This window comes from Ostrinia nubilalis, chromosome 5 (genome assembly GCF_963855985.1).
Source record: "Ostrinia nubilalis chromosome 5, ilOstNubi1.1, whole genome shotgun sequence".
Classification (NCBI taxonomy): Eukaryota; Metazoa; Arthropoda; class Insecta; order Lepidoptera; family Crambidae; genus Ostrinia; species Ostrinia nubilalis.
In genome coordinates, this window is record NC_087092.1 from 381,125 (window position 1) to 396,351 (window position 15,227).

At 37.3% G+C, this 15,227-nt stretch overlaps 1 non-coding gene across 1 annotated transcript; it reads right to left on the minus strand.

Moving 5' to 3' along the window:
- Positions 1-14,239: 14,239 nt before the first annotated feature.
- Trnas-uga (transfer RNA serine (anticodon UGA)) lies at positions 14,240-14,321 on the minus strand. The gene has a single exon. It is a non-coding gene; the product is annotated as a tRNA-Ser (tRNA).
- Positions 14,322-15,227: the final 906 nt, after the last annotated feature.

Genomic DNA, 15,227 nt, shown 5'->3' on the forward strand with positions numbered 1-15,227 from the left:
CACAAGAGTGTGTATAGCAATATAATATCAAAATTGAATAAGTGTTTTTCCTGTGTCTACATGGGCAATCATTGTGGTAGGTGGTAGTAGTTTAGAATTCAAGACGTTTGCTTTAACGTTTCATAATTATTCGCCTACTAATTGTAGAATAAAATATGTACCATAATCTGTTTAAGAGGAAAAATTACATTATGAAGGATGCTATTATATCGATTATGTAAGAGTTATGTCACAAGGTGTTTTAAGATGAATAATACATTGAAAAACGTAATATTTTGCAATAAACTAATAACGCTATGCTTGACTCTATGCAAAATTTAAAACAAGTGGGCCTAAGGCAAGTGGCAAGCTTTGATGAGATTACCTCTCCACTCACGTGTAGGAAGACGTGGCCGTAAATGGGCAATTACTGAGCTAAACACCGATTGTAATGACATCCTTAATAGGCAGCTCATTTCCATGATTGCTGCTCACAATCGGAGCGGGTCCAGGGCTCGATGATGATTGATCAATAAGGCCTCTAATGAAGCGCCTTGGAATGAGTCTGTTCGCGCCGTGACAACGTGATAATTACAAAGTAACACGTTATAGTACACATTATTATTATCCATGGCTTTAACTAAGAAACTAGGATCACTTTCGCGCAATTACATATATCATTAAATATTGGGAGACTGTTGGTTTGTTGAAATGACTTACTCACTGATCAGTTTTGACCAGGTAATTAAAAGTTCAGGTTTTCCTTATTTTGCTGAATGTGTCTAATTGTCTATTGTTCACAATAAAATGTTGAAGTTTTGAGGCGAAAATTCCTATCTAAGTAATTACTCCATATTTACCATTTGGGGTATAATCCACTATCTCTGACAATATGACTTCTGAATCTGAGAGAATCAATCTCTATGTGTCCTTTTCTTCGAGCACTATTCTATGATCGACCGTTTTTTGCATTAGACAATAGTTAAACTCTACTATCAGTGTAGGTAGGTAACCTAACGGGTTGCCAAAATCCAACATTAGTGAGTGAATGCGCCGCCCATTCACCGGCCCGTAGCGGAGCGTGACGCGCGCGCATCCTTGGCGGCGCTTTCACGCTGCGGACCTTTGTTTCGATTCAATGTCAGCGCCATCAGCTGATGAGCTGCAGCCAGTTAGTCTGACGCGCCGGCACACGATGCGTTGTCTTTTTATTTGTCACCAAAGAGTAATACACGAAATGATATGAACTTAAACTTGATTCTTGCCATGCCATGCCTATTTTGCGCACGCTGTGTGTCGTAGTTTCTTCGGCCAGAGGCCGGTGCGGGCATCGAGCTGAATGGACGCTCATGGTCCGGGCTCCTTTTCAGTATGCTTTTGCCTAAAGATAGTGAATTTCTAAACAACCTGGCAACCAGGATGTCAAAACCCTTACGACCAGTAAAAGTAACATTTTTTTATCCACAACGAGGAAGCTCTTGGCCTGTATCTCACCTGATGGTAAGTGATGATCAGACCGAAGGTGGAAGCGTGTGTCTGTAAAATGACGGTTCTGTTATCTAATGATCTAGGCTAAATCAACCGTCAACAACTACTTACCCTGATGCGGGAGACCGGAAAATAATACCTATCTATTTGATTTGTCCACTGCCATTTAACTTGAGAGGCTACTTCCATGCCCACAAGGTTTCAACTTTTTGTAGAGACTGCAATTAAAATAACTTAAACGATGTTTTTGCTATAATGTCATCAACGTTGATGGTATCTGTTACTAATGAGAAGAATTGAATTGCAAGAGTAAATTACAATTCAAAACAAATAAGCTCATTAGTCATGCATTGTAACTGTCGTCTCATAATTTTCCAGTCATAAGTAGTATGATTACTTTTCGACTCTAATTAGCCTCTAAAATACTTTCTCTCCGAGTCATTCGAATGTCACCAGGATTTGATGAATCATAAGAAGCGGCTGATGAAATACCTAGCAGCCGTCCCACGAGCTCAACATTCTTGTAGCGCTACATTCTTTCTCTTCTTATCATTGATAACTGACAAATTATATGCGACAGTTAATACGAAACATTAATTTCATTTCAATAGTGTAATAATAAAAAAATTGAATTTGTATTAAGTTTAGTTATTGTCTGTTAGTTTCTGTTACTTACATTTTCAAACCTGAAACAGGAAAATTAAAATTAAAGAAAAACTTAACGCGGACATAAATTTTTCTAAATAAAATTTTGTTGTTTTTATCTATTAAATGGTGAACGAAATCACGCAACGTGCTCACATAGGGGAGTGTTTTACGGCAAAATGGAGCGCGAAGGTCCCGTGCTCTACCAGCCCTTTCATGTTATTTTGCGCCGCATCACGCGGGCCAGCTGGCTTCACGGTCCACTATCAAAGGTGGCCAAAAAGTAGCATCGCATATAAAATTAGCAGCTGCGTTCTAGTATACAATGGTTAGAGCAGTTCTATTGTCGATTGCAATAGGTATTTGGTAGTCAAATGGCTGCCTGCATGAACCAGTAAACTTGTGAAAGAGCTGACGACGTTAACATGATTATGCCGATTGCCGAATGAAAGGATGTATTGTAGTTTTTAACGCAGAAGCGTACATCCAAAATTGATTGTTATTTTAAGAAACATCTCATTAAGGGTTTGGTCTCCATGGTCAATTGCGTTTTAAATTAAAAGCGAAAAGCACAATCACTCGTAGTTATTCTATGCTTAGTCACTGTATTCCATAATAAACTAAAATCTTAATTCTGAATTAAATCCAAATTAAAACCACTCAACGTTATTTCAGATTTATCGTAGCAATTATCTTCACATTTCAAGCTTCATTGCTAATGAAGGAAACTGTATCTACCAATGGAAAAGTACGTGAGGAAACTTTTAAACTGTTTGTTATCTTGGTATTGTGTAAAACAGAGAAGACATTGGGATACGTTTGTTCTAGAAAATGAACCATGATCATCATTATCATTATTTCACCGTCTATGCATTTAGCAATTTTTATAATAAGTATCAATGTACGTTTATTGAGTAGGTACGCAAATGTAAACATGTTTATCTTACATGAGCGTTTCGCACGCATCGCCTGCCGCACGCGTGACCTTATCTTCTAGGTATTTTTCAATGAATAGCCTCCTTTCTCATAATACTATTCATTTAGTATTGCACATATTGTATGTAGGTAATGATTAAAAATACATATGGATTTTCTCAAACTATGAGTAATCCTTCAAGGAAAACTGTATGCATCTTCTTTGGTCGGTCCATTAAATTTGAGAATCGTGACCCGGTCTATTTAGAGGTCTCGCTGTTGAACCACTCAATCAATGAGATCCTGCGCTCGACTACGCACATTGTGAAACGGAATATGAGTCTAGGCTGTGATAGGTCCGCATCTGTGACCTATAAACTCAGAAACAATAGCTACCTATAGACAATAAAGCGTAACCACAAAGGTTATCAATGCCCTAGTTCCACCTCCGACCCGAGTTCAAGCGCTGCACGTGCAAATTATAGGTCGTTGGCGGCCGCGGCGTGACGCAACGCGACGTCAGCGTCAGGTGCGCCCGCGCAGCCCGCGCGGACGCCGTGCTGACTTGCAGATCAAGTTCAATGTGTTACCAACTATTAAGGCTTGGTATTTCTGCTAAAGTAGGTATTTCGCGCTGTCAAAATCTGCGCGCGCAATACTTCGCCGAAGACAGCGCGCCAAAGAGCTCTCGCGGCTACACAGTATAGAAATACGCAGTTTAGAAATACGCAGTTGGTTAGGTTAGGTTGACTTCCTTCCGTTCAAGCGTCACACTCACATCACTTTCTAATACAAATCATATCAAAGTGATACAAATTAAAACAACTTTCAAAATTTTTGGGAATATATTTTAGAATCGAATAAATATAGAATATAACTGCCAAAGTAAACACGGTTCAAAGAGGCTTGGCGTCACCCGACCTTCCGGAAGTTCCGCGCCGGCTAAAATAATTTCAAGATTACGTCACCCGACCTATCGGTAGATCCTCGGGAGCTTGAGCGATTGGAAAAACATTTTATGATCAGTTACTCGTAGTAGCGATTATTTAGAGCTTGGATAATAAATTATAGTTGTTGCAATTCACAAAGCTTTGCATGTAGTTAATTACATTAATCAGTACACGCTTCAATTTTGTTCAGTCTTTTTGTTTATTAATAAATAGAAATATCATACTAAAATTGCATACATATTTGTTTGTATTGATCTGGGTGTTTTCTTTCCATAATTTATGTATAACGTATGTACGGGGCTCTGTATCGAAAATCACTATGAGCAATGAGCATCACACACGGTTACCTGGAGTGCATTACCGCAGCAAATTTTTTATAAATGTTGTGCTTTAGAGAGTCGAGAGTATAGCAGATAATTAGTCCATCGTGAGCAGAAATTTGTCCATTAATAGCAAAATTCGTTCAAATTATAGTTTTAAAGTTATTAGGAAAACACAGATTTTGCTGGGGTAACGTTTCAAACATTACCCTGCAAATTTTTTTTTGAAAGTCGTTCTATCCCGGAACCAAATACATGGATAGGTAGCTCTTGTTGCGTAGTAATTTGTCCACGAATAGCAAAATTTGTTCGTGTTCCGGTTCTCAAGTTATTTAGAATTTTGCTGGGGTAATGTTTTGTGATGTCCCAGATCTCGTAAATGGCTCAACGCAGAAGTTTGAAAAAAATACCAATGATAGACCTTGATATGTCCAAATTAGTTTAAACATTAGTCATTGATTTGAATGATAAACACCAGTGTAATTAAAAGATTTCAGAAAATCAGATAAAACGGATTTGTGAGTAAACCAGTACTCTTACAATCGAATAAAAAGGTGTAGCATGTACCCTTGGTACACCTTTATAACCACAGTAAATATAAATGATGTGGCTTTGCGCAAAAGAGAGATTTCAAGAAATCTATCTGCTGCATCTGCCATTTTTTTGGCTATAAGATTCTTCTATCTTACGGCTTAGACCTTTAGCTACAGACCTTAGACAGTATTTTTGTGAAAATTCTTACGCATGGTGGAGGAAGGGACGCTCTAGACACTCAAGTCTACAAGGAGTCACATCAACTCCAGTTTTAAATCCGTTGACATCTGCTGCATCTGCCATCTTTTTGGTTAGAAGATTCTTCCATCTTGCAGCGTAGACCTTTAGCTACAGACCTTAGACAGTATTTTTGTGAAAATTCTTACGCGTGGTGGAGGAAGGGACGCTCTAGACACTCAAGTCTACAAGGAGTCACATGAACTCCAGTTTTAAATTCGTTGACATCTGCTGCATCTGCCATCTTTTTGGCTAGAAGATTCTTCTATCTTGCAGCTTTGACCTTTAGCTACAGACCTTAGACAGTATTTTTGAAACATTCTTACGCATGGTGGAGGAAGGGGCGCTCTAGAGACTCAAGTCTAGAAGGAGTCATATGAACTCCAGTTTTAAATCCGTTGACATCTGCTGCATCTGCCATCTTTTTGGCTAGAAGATTCTTCTATCTTACAGCTTAGACCTTAGACAGTATTTTTTATTATTTATTTGTGTCAGTGTGCTCTTCTAAAGAGTGTAAGACGATTGTATGTAGGTACTATTAAAATGTACTTTTAACTCATTGGTTTTGTCTCATATTTGAGGAATGTACTATGTATCATGAGAAGAGTCTTCGTTTAAAAGGATGCGAACGATTTAAATTTCAATAGGTAGACAAAATTGATAATTCTCAATTATCAAAAATTTAAGCTTTCTCCAGTAACACTGATATTATTATACTGTGACTCATCAAAGTCATCATTGTCAAAAATATTGACAAATCGCGAACTGTCACGGCCAAAAAACTGACACGCGTCCGTCCTCCGTAAGCGCCACCGCGCGACTGATTGAGATTGTCCAAGCCGTCATGGACGATTTTTTCCACATTTTTTAACATAGTAACTAAATAAGACGCAATATAAAAATTTCATCCGTTAAAAGCCCTCAAGTTATTTCTGAACTTTAGTTTAGTAAAAGATTTAGAATCTCAAATCGCTTATTTTAAAAATAAAACCATAAATAGAAAACGAATAGAGGTAACTTTGGGAATTTATTCTATCGAGTCAACTTCATCAAATCGTGTTTCCATCCGTTAATAGCCCTAGAAAATATCCTCAACTATGCCCAATAAAAATCTTAGCCTTTAATTTTACTGTTTAGTACCTCAAAAATGAAAAATGAAAACCTCATTTTCGCCATTTTCTCTGCTACCCGGCCTTAATATTAAGTGTTACTTTAAATGAGACCGCAACTTAGTAGGTAATCTATTAGTTTGGACTACTCCTAAAAGTCCACTACTGGACAAAGGCCTCCCCCAAGGATTTCCACAAAGTCCGGTCCTGCGCCGCTCGCATCCAGGCACCTCCCGCGACCTTCACCAGATCGTCGGTCCACCTAGTGGGAGGCCTGCCGGACTTTGTGGAAATCCTTGGGGGAGGCCTTTGTCTAGCAGTGGACGTCTTTTGGCTGAAACGAACGAACGAACGAACGAACTCCTAAAAGTATCCCAAAGTTTTAGTTCATATACCTATTTGTTTAGATTCGTTCCAGGACTGAATAAGGCCCTCGCTCGGGATGATCTTAAAATCCAAACCTAAGGGGTAACTAAATCCTGAAAAACCGTACATTTATGGGAGCCAGACACGCCACCAATCCGCGAAAATTCTTCACCTGCTGTTAGCTGCGTCCTTACTCATATATCGTCCCCCATTTTCCAGGAGTAAAAATGATCTATTTCTGCGAGATTGTTCCAAATGGTAGACTCATATTATTTTCCTCAAAGCCATTATTCAATTAGGACCACCGATCAGCCGGTACGTGCGTAGGCGCATACTTGCCCGGTGAGTGGTGCGAGACAATAGAAGGATGCCTGCCCCGGCAGCGCGCGCAGCTATTGCAGGGGACTGCATGCGGCTCCACAGAAACAGGATACTGAGAAAGATTTTATATCAACAGTATTTCACATTACTTACTTGACAGCGAATCTAGGTAATTAGTTATTTTTGGTTATTGAAAAATTGTAATATGAGCTACTCTCGTGCATTACGTATGTAGGCCTACATCAGCAAATTTGACTGAACAGCTACGAGTAGCAAGTGAAAAGAGTATACTTTGAATAATAGTTATTTAAGCTTAGATTAATGGAAGCTTATTAATCTGACAAGGATATTTCTACTTTAATTGCTGCATCAACAAGATAATGTAATTAGTATAATTTCCTAAGTTTTCAACGTATTTGGCGGCTCTACTTGCAATTTAGAATGCACCCTCAGTTCACTGTGATGAGTAATCAGATAGACAACGCTGATACAATTCAGTTTCCAAGCCGGTCGTCGAGCCGGACACGGGCACACACTAGTCGACTGGGCCTGTAGGTAACCCAAGCGCATACAGGCTTGGGGTGTATCGAAATAGAGAAGATATTATTTATTATCTCTGTGGCTCAAATGGATTGTTATGCTATATGTTATTCCCGCTTATTCACGGTCATTATTTTATTAAATTAACTTTTCCAAAAATGTAGAGTCACTGTATATAATTAATAGTACGAATTTTGTTCAGATTTTAAAATTCAATATCCTGCCAGTTACCTAGAATGATTCTTAGTAGTGTAGTGATGCTCGAGCTAGATCGACCTCAATAGAGATTCACGAGGAGTATCTGCTACTCTCTAACTAAGTTAATAAGTAAAGGAGCCAGTAGAACCACTTGTATTCCAGTTATTGTCACCTTTGCTGATGAAAAATCCATTTTGTATAATTGCTTAACTTACATTCACTACAACTGCATCGCAGTTTTATTGGTTGTGGCGTTTGCCACCCCAAATTCTGTCTGCCAAATTATGTGTTAGTTACTTACGTTATCTCGGGTATTAGTGCATCGCCCCACCCTTAGTTTGCGAGATAACTGAATCTCCCCGGTAAGCCAGCGAGCGGTCACTGGGCCAGAATGTGCCCGCGCGATAACGCACGTTATGGCGCGCGGAACGACCCAGCTTATTGGGTACTGGTACTCAATAAAGTTGCTTATCTCTGTCAAATACTGTGGCATCTTCAGATTTTTGGCAGCAAAGACATTGCACCAGATCGTGAAAATACTGTTGACTATTGCGTACAGTTAGTTATGTTGACCATTTCTTATCTCCCTAAGAATTAAGCCCGCTGTGTGTACTTGCGTTGTGCCAATTACTTCACGAACTTACTACTGCGTACTTTAGGGATTTGCTAGGCGCTATGTTCACTGAATAAGTGAGCGGCTGTAACTCTGCTCGCTGCTGCGCGTATTTCAGTTCCAGCCGTGCTAAACAAGACGATTCAGCGCACTAGTTTGCTGCTGCACTAGTTTCGATCAGATTATTTAGTTTCACATTTCTACTTTGAACATTTTGTTTTTACAAATACTTTACATAATTGTAATATCCTAATATTCTTCGTTCTATTCTTCCATCCATTGAGTTTTCTTCGCTCTAGCGAATCAGTGTAATTTCTATGCCTAATTTAGCACAAGCTCAATACAGGAACATTTAGAACATAATGGCAACAAAAAAGTTACTAAACGTTAGTTACTAATGATAAATATAATTTATAGTTTAATGTTAAAGCCGAAACTTCCATTTAGATCTGTTTAACCTACCTGTTACGCCTAGAATAATTTTCAGCCCACCGCTGTTTACTTATCTGAGTTATCTGGCTTCTGAGAAAATCGCTCGAGTTGTAATACTATTCCGCGAACTCCAATCATAAACAGCCTAATCAAATCACACCGCCCCAAACAGCTTACGAAACGATTTATTTACAAAACGGTTTGAAACTTATAAGACTTTACTAAAGGCCATAAAATCGATCAAATAAGATGTAATTATTTACCGTCAACATTTAAAAAAATATTTTTTACCTAGGTACGCCTGTCAAAAACAGTAAAACTTAGGCCGCGTTGCTCCAACTTACTTTAACCGTAACTTTAACAAAAACCGGTTTTTTAGTATGGAATTTGTCAGATTTTTGACGTTTGTTACAGTTAAAGTAAGATGGTGCAGTATCGATATCTCTACAAGGACCCTTCATCAATCACAGAAAGTACTGTAATCTGAAATAAGCTATAAATAACTTATTTATCCCAAAGTCAGGAGGGCTTGATGAAATGTACCTACGTGTGAAAGTTCTTACGTAAGACATAAAATGTCCCCTCATAAATCCTGCTCCTTACTCTTTTGTTACTTTTTACAATTTCTTTTATTTGGAGTTTACATACAAGATAATTTCCAAAAACAAAAATAATATCTTATAAACCCTAGCCACTTGTTTTGATCAAAAAGCCAACAATTTGTTATGTAATTGTTAATACCTAGTAACAGTTAACATTTAAAATAAAATAAAAAGCTACATAAAGCTCACGCTTGAATCGTAAATTGCATGTAGGTATGCAAGTAAGTACAAGTCTCTTTATCTGCAACCCATCAAACCTTTTCCATTATCAAAGCTCACCGTAACTCACGTGTAATGTATCGTTACGCATACAGACGTGTTCAGTTTGTTCAGCTTTATGGCACCCGCAGAAGTCTGGAGCTCCCAGCTGCCATTTGTTCGAGTGGAAGTGTTCGCGTCTCGAGGATAATGGTTTCCATCAGTCGTGCGAGGAGCTCAGCTGCGGCAGTCATTTGTTATCGACGTGCCTCTACCATTTGTCAACGATTAGTTCACTGGAACGTATTGACGGAATTGGGTCGTGTCATGTAACATGATCCCTTTTTCTCGCTGTATCAAGGTGATCATCTCATATTAAAATTTTAAAGACCTACGTCGTCTTTCAAATATGAGATGATCACAAGGTGGCGTGACCTGAAGCACAGCCTGAAGTTTATAACATTTATTTATTTATTTATTTATTTAAACTTTTATGCCAAAATAAATTTGTACATAAGGCGAACTTAATGCACTAATGATGATAATTAACATGTGAAAAACATTGAAAAAACCAAAGCACTTTCACTAATTATGAAGTCCATGACAAACACGTATTTATTTAATTTATTAGATACTCAAAATAAACTAGAACAATGTTGGAACAAGCAAAACAACAATGTAGGTAACCTACACTATGAGTATTTTCTTTTACAAAATCATTCTATAGGACATTGTCTACTAATACCTATACCGATATTTAACCTACACCTACGTAGATGCAACTCATTATTACAAGTTGATTAAACACGTTTGTCAATACTCGTATACCAAAGTAAACACGGCAAGTTCCAAAATACACAGTATCAACGTAATTGATTCCTTTTATGTACGAAATGTGTAATAACAGATACAAAATTAACCGAGCGGCCCAATGATGCGAGCTTCGAGAGCATTCGCAGCGCTCGGATTGAATATTCAGATCAACTACACGCCAGGGTCACCAGGCGTCGGGAAAGCTGCAGAATAAACCACCGCGTTCTGAACCACTGAAGATACTCGTGTTTTTAGTTGCATTTTCAAACTGTATAAATGACCCAAACTGACAGAGTTTAAGGATTGTAGTCAAATGAATTAGAGACATTGATCGAACAAGTCAGTCACAGCAATTAAATGTAGATTTTAGCCATTTGAAAAGACAGTCACATTCTTAACAGTACAAAATCAAATTATAAGGATGCTGGTCTCAAACTATCTAATTGCATGGAAGCCCTTGCCCCCAGGGCGGACTGGTGGGCGGGCGGGGAGGCGCCCTCTATCGATCGCGCTGATCTCCGAAGTGTTTACCGATGATACGACCTTTCGACCGGCTGCCCATTACTTGGCGTTATGATTTTCAGCTGAAATCTCACTTAATTAATGTGATTAGGAGACTACAAGTTACTTTCATAGACTTCTGATTTCATTTTACATGAAAAATATCACTGCTACTTACATGGTTTCTTACTCAAATCATTCTTTAAATAATATTAAATAGCTAAGAATAAGATAAGTCGTTACTTCTTAGTTAGATCATGAACTTGATAAAGTTTAAATTGCAATATTAAATTAATACGGTAGTGTTTTTGATTTGGATATGATAATTTTAGCACTTGTTACTTTCTTTTGTTAAGTTGTAAATATTTACCATCACTTACCATCAGGTGAGATACAGGCCAAGAGCTTCCTCGTTGTGGATAAAAAAAATATATTAATTCTAAAAATGCTCATATGAAGTAGGTATAGATTATTTGCAACTTTTTGATTTATATGTATCATAGGACTAAACAAAGAACTTCAATATCCCTAAATACCTCTCGTTCTTACGCTGATTTGTCATGCCCGGTTGCAGTCTCAATAAAAATGCTCTCTTAGCACATTGTGCACATGTGCCTACTATGTATTAGCCTAATTACTAATTTACACTAAGCCGGTAATTCCCCCACAAATGCACATACAGCACAGACACTGCCTAGCTGGTGAAATGCAATGGTATTCTATTGCGACATCATGAAGGAGGATTATGTTTTTTTCAGCTTACCTAGTAGGTATCACACAATTTACATAGCCCCAAATTATGAAAAGCGTGAAGACTAAAATTAGCTTCCAATGCCCTTCCAATTTGACTTTCAGTTTTAGAATCAGTGCGTACCAATTAGTTTCAGTCACAAATTAATATTAAGTATTCGATTTTTTTGTTTGATTCGTTTATCTTTCGAAGGTTAATTGAAATCCAACATAATATCACCGCAGAATAAAAGTCAAAAGCCAAAACTTTTTGTAGGTCGTGAATTAAACGCCCACAAAGTTCACACTTCTACAATACCAACTTTTCAGTTGTTTCTGTAAGTAATCCCTAATGAATACAGGTTCCAGTTGGAAGCTTGTTCGGAAGTAGGGCACAACGTCCATTTCTGCGCGAAGCCGAGCTCACTTGTCCTGGAACAGAGAGCTTAAGAACTCTGAGTGAACTGAGACTAACTTATACTTAACCCAGTTTTCAGGAGCTCACAATAACTGAAAACAATCCCTATAGTAGGTATTTAGCGTAAAGCTGTTTGTTCCGAAAACTTGCGATTTACAATTGAAGTAGAGAAAAGTAAATCTATTCGAAGGCATGTGAGAGTCTGAAACATGGTAGGTGCAGTGAGCGGTTGTATTGTAAGTGCCCTCCCAGGCCATCTTTACAAATGTTTCCAAATAAATAATCACTAATCAATAGACACTCCTGTTTTAGTAAGTAAGTTTCATTATCTAGACTTATTTTCATATTATCATCGTAGCCATAAGTTTGGTACCCATGATTTTCAGCTTTGTGAACAAGCAATCGATTTTTATAAATTAACTATTAAAATCTAATCAATTTCAGGATAGGACACTATGTTAGGTTGAAGCAGCACAAAGAGAAGTGTTCGGCAAGTGCAACAAAGACTGGCAGAACAGAAACTCGGTAATTGTGTCACATTCTCTTCGTAACGGTGTTTCGGGGTAACACGCGGTTATGACGCGGTAAAAACTAATGGAAGCTTACAATAGGATGTGAATTGTACGTACAGTCAGCAACAAAAGTCGCATCTGTTTTTGCAATTTTCATAATGTACCTAAATGTAATAATATCATACATATTTTATGAAAATGATTTCGTGCGTTTTGGGTAGAGTAGTAGGGGAAGCCCGGGCAGCAAGAATACCTTAAGAAAAGTGGCAAAAAAACCACATAAATATGCAATCAACAACAGTCTATTAATTAATCATTTGTATCTTAGGTAATCAACTTTGGAATTGTAAAGAATAAACTTAGAAACTTAAACAAATTCTACAATAAAAATGTCATTAAAAAAAAAGTTCCAATTATCCATTTTGCCCGACCCCCCTGGGCAAGACGGATATGTACAGTAATAACTGCTTTAATCATTGCAATCATCACAATAATAACTGCCTATGCCTGAATATAAGGTACAATCCTCGTGTGCCCACTTCTTGCATTGATTGCACTCTATCCAATCCTCGGTAGGTGGTTCAGTGTATTCTTCTGAGCACACATCATAAATATTTTGTTTTCTCCATCTGATTTTTATTTTTGGTCATTTTTCCTCTTGACAAGTCTTGTTTGGAAGTTCTTGTTTTCAGATGTGTGGTTTTGTTAGGGCCTGCTATTCAGTTATGGCTGTCTTTACCTATCCGTTTTGCCCATATCCGTCTTGCCCAAAGCACCAATATTTAAAAGTTGTATACCCACCCGTTAAATTTCTACCGGTGAAAAAAAGCAACACACACAAATTAAACTTAATTTAACATGCAATCAACTAAACAGAGTCTATAAGTCAACACTTAATACGTAATACAAGAAATCAACACACATACCTTGCCAAAAATCGTAAGAAAACAGCCAAAAACTTTTGATTTCGAATTGACAAAAATTATTTACGTATTGTTTTGGTGGAACTATCATGGCGTGGCTGTGTTGCTGTTTTACAGACCCGCAAACGTCCAGTAGCGCCATGTGTTGTAGGTTTTTAGTAAAATCGATTATTCTTCTTACCCACATTATGCTTCTTGCCCGGGCTTCCCCTACCTTTTAGTGTTTTTTTTTGTTTTTACTATAAGTACAACATTGTTATGTTACAACTACAACGATAAACAAAAAGAATAATTTTCTATCGCGTTTAACATAATAAAGGGACAATATTATAGGTACAAATGGCACCTGGAAATTATTTGACTTAATCTTTACCTGAAAAAACTTTTTCTGCTGATCATGATCGTCACGTCATTAAACGACAAACATTATTATTTTTGCTTATAAGCCTCATTCGGTTTCTAAATCACGCGATGCCTATCATTTCACTTTATTATGTGTAATGTCCTCGCTTAAATTTTGTTAAATTGAAATGATTAAGGAAAAATCCTTATGTAGAAAATAATGTCGTAATAAGTAGATGAGTATTTAAATGACACATAACTTGAACTTAACTTACCAAGTCCGCAGTTCTGATTGCATACTATGTATCTTGTTAAATTGGATTTCCTGTAATAAGCAACGGCAAGGCTTAAATCCCGGGTTTCTTGCACTTTTACTTTTGTTATAAGCAGGCGCAAGCTAAAAACCACAACTATTGAGTATTTTTTATTTATAACATAATAAAATATAACATTATTTATAAATATTTTAAAAATACGTTCATTGTTAATAACAAATAAAACTTTATTTATTTAGTATTAAAAAATAAAAACTGAACGGTGAAAAGAAAACTTTCCGCTGAGGACAGGATTCGAACCTGCGCGGGTAGAACCCATTGGATTTCAAGTCCAACTCCTTAACCACTCGGACACCTCAGCTATATCCGAGCGCGCGAAATTACACTTGCCGTTCTATGGACGGTTTCGCTATGACGTCATGAATGTATGTTTGTATGGCAAATGGTATTGTCATAGAAAAAAGAATCATTTGCTATATTTTCATAAAATAAGGGACATGCGTCTGCGCATCATACGCAAATGAATGTATTAAAAATATGGATGGATTACTAAAACATCATTAGGCAAAAAAGTTATCTACAAACAAACGCATACGTAACGATAACGTCAAATTTAGATTAAAATTCATGACCCTCCCTTTAGGCCATAGAGTTAGGGCACAAGTTAGAGTGTGGGTTGGGTCCATTGTAAGTAGAAAGCAAGTGCTGTGCTGCAACCTTTAAATTTTACTAAAAACACGTTTAGTTGTTTAGTTAGCCACAATCTAAGTAGTTAGTGCCTAAAAGGTCTTTCGTGCTTACTGTAACTAAGAATAAAATGTACTAAGTTGCTTTTTTATTCCAGGGATAATCTAAAATTGCCATAGTATACTATTGAAAATAATTCAAGGAAATTAAATTTACAAAGTAAATAAATTGATTCGCTGACAGCTGCGCAGGAGCCATTTCCAGACCGCACCTGAACAAATTTTGTAAGTACTCTATACTATTGTGACGTCACTAAACACACAACTTAAATAATGGAAGATTCGTTAAGTAACACTACGTGTTACAATCGACCAGACTGCTTAAGCAAACATAATAATATTTACAGAGAGTCAGTAATTTGCAGATTTTATAAATAGGAACCGCTACAAGTGTGGGTCATTATTTCAAGTTAACTTCTTTGTTTCAGTAACGGTCTATCTCAGAGTAGTATCGCCTATCTCCGGTTATTGAGAGAGAGATAAAGTACATAATATACATTTGGACTAATAAGATACATAAT